General features: G+C 43.1%; 1 long non-coding RNA gene across 1 annotated transcript; it reads right to left on the bottom strand.

Moving 5' to 3' along the window:
- Nucleotides 1-546: 546 nt before the first annotated feature.
- LOC115267915 (uncharacterized) lies at nucleotides 547-1,940 on the bottom strand. Its single transcript, XR_003898071.2, has 2 exons — nucleotides 1,687-1,940; nucleotides 547-1,584 (listed from the first exon to the last, which is right to left on the bottom strand). It is a non-coding gene; the product is annotated as an uncharacterized LOC115267915 (long non-coding RNA).
- Nucleotides 1,941-2,565: the final 625 nt, after the last annotated feature.

Genomic DNA, 2,565 nt, shown 5'->3' with positions numbered 1-2,565 from the left:
TTCTTGAAAGTTTCCTTGGAGTTTTTCTGGGAGGTACTCTGAAGAAATTCCTGGAAGAATTCTTGGAGGAATTCCTGAAGGAATCCTTGGAAAAATTCCTGGAGGATTTTTTGGAGGAATCTTTGCAGAAATCTCTGAAAGAATTCTTGGAGGAATTCGTGAATGAATTCCTGAAGGAATCCTTGAAGAAATTTCTGGAGGCATCTCTGGAGGAACTTCTGGAAGAATTCCTGGAGAAATCCCTGGAGGAATACCTGGAGAAATCTCTGGAGGAATCCCTGAAGGAATTCCTGGAGGAATCCCTGGAAGAATGTCTGTGAAAATTCCTGTGGGTATTTTTGGAGGAACTCCTGGAGAAATCCCTGGAGGAATTCCCTGGAAGAATTTTAGGAGGAATCTCTGGAGGAATTCCTGATGGAATCCCTTTCTGAATTTCTGAAGGATGTTCGAAAACCCACATGATCGCGGCCGGATTATTGGTTCTGGCGTTCTGATCCGCCGTTCCGCAAAGAAGTTTTCTCCAATAGTACCTTAAACAGTGACAAAGTTAAAACATGATTAAATTTATTCAAGATTATAATTTTGAAATTCATTTGCTGAAATTACACTCCGCGTAAACATCGCGGCATCATATCCATTGAGATTTGTGATGCGCATAAGCAGCTTCCACAAGCAGACGTTCACGAACTTCTAGATACCGATTTTACGGCCTTTCCTGCTGGTCCGATCATCCTCATGATTCATTTGAGTTACTTCACCGGGCATATACCGCCACCTGAATGCCCTTCCGGTACAGCAAGCTTTGGTATCGGGATGATTTTGATAAGATGAGAACTTTTCGTTACGTCGTCATCGTCGTCATTGGACGACATGTTTTATACGCACCCCATCGGTGGCAACCGAATCGCTACTCGGGTCGTTGCTCAGAACACAGGTGGTCCGCAGCCGTCACGGCGCAACGTGCTGCCAGTAGGTAATGTGCCGGATGCCAGTTCGCAGGATGACAACAATTCTCGAAGATCCTGGGCCAACTCGGCGTGGTTGTTGCGAAAGTGGGCCACCGACCATAGCCGCTGGTTCTGATGGATCAACGGTGTGGCCTCTTCAACAGTAACCGTAGTTCATCGATGTTAGGCCACAAGTGTCGTTTGATATTTTCGTTAGCAAGTTCTGTCGAGTGCCGAAGGACGTTGGTAGGAAAACGGCCGGGATCGATCTATTTTCCAGTTTGAGGCTTGATTGTTGAAGGCTGATTTTCAGATAGTTCACGACGTATTGTTTAGCTTATGGGCCTTTTCGGTTAGCTAATCTTTACCGGCTCTTTTGTGGGTAATCCGTTGTCATCCTCGATCTGCGTTATCTCATAGCGATCCAACCATTTGAAATTTTGGACCTTCTGGAACTGCACAACCTACCAGACCTACCATGTTGATTTGGAGACTTGATCCCATCCGGCAATCGACCGAGATCCCGTTTCTGGAGGTTCCACTGTGATTTGTTGTGCTCATTTACTGTTTGGGTGCGCCAGGTTGTCCTCGTTGATTACTTGATGCTGCAGATTTGGTACCGCAGCCGGCGCTTGTTCTATAAAATAGATAAAATATCCTAAATTAATAAAAAAACAAGTTTAAAACAATTTTTTTTCTTATTGACACATATATTTTAATTATTAGAGAGTTTACTTACCAAAAAACTTGTATTGCAATTTGTTTTCAACAACACTCGATCTCTCTCGACACCTCTGGAGGTTGCGACTCTTCTCACCCGCAAACGTCACTTGAAAGCGACGTTTGTCGATCAAAATCGACTATGAGAATGCGGTGAGAGTTCATTGGTGTTCACTCACATCGACTCTTCTCACCGCATTCGACTACGGGAATCGGGTGACACATTCGACTCGACTTTCGTCACCTCATTCGAAGTGCAGAATGAGCACAAATAAGGTCGCACTATTTTCAAGGAATCCTCGAATGATTTCCAAAAGAATTCCAGGAGGAGCCTTAAAGAATCTCCTGGATGAATCCATGAATAAACTACTGGAATAATCTTTTCAAGAGCTGCCGTACCCTTAAGAAACTTCTGCTGAAATCACTGATATTTAGTTCAAGAATCTCTCTTAGAGACATCACTGGAAAAAAACTTATGAAGAATTCCCGAAGGAATTCCTAGAGGATTCCCCAAAAGAATTAAAGCAGGAATCCCCGGAGGAATTTCAGAAGGAATCCCCAGTGGAATTTTAGGAGTAAGGAGTAAGGAAATCCCGAAAGAATTCCAGGAGTAATCCCCAAAGGATTTCCAGAAAGAATCATCGGAAGTATTCCAATGGGAATTTCAAAGTGAATTCGAAAAAGAATCCCTTAAGGATATCTAAGAGTAATCAACGAAAAATATCTAAGAGGAATCTCTGAAGGAATTCCAGGAGAAATCCCTGAGGGATTTCTAAGAGGAATTGCCGAAAGAATTCCAAGAGGAAACCTCGAAGAACTTCTAGGAGAAATCTCCGAAGAAATTTGAAATGAAACCCCAAAAGGAATTCTAGGAGCAAACCTCAAAGGAATTCCAGGA

This window comes from Aedes albopictus, chromosome 2, assembly GCF_035046485.1.
Source record: "Aedes albopictus strain Foshan chromosome 2, AalbF5, whole genome shotgun sequence".
In the NCBI taxonomy this organism is placed as follows: Eukaryota; Metazoa; Arthropoda; class Insecta; order Diptera; family Culicidae; genus Aedes; species Aedes albopictus.
Note: the sequence above shows the minus strand (reverse complement) of the source record. Positions and strands in the feature narration are given on the sequence as shown.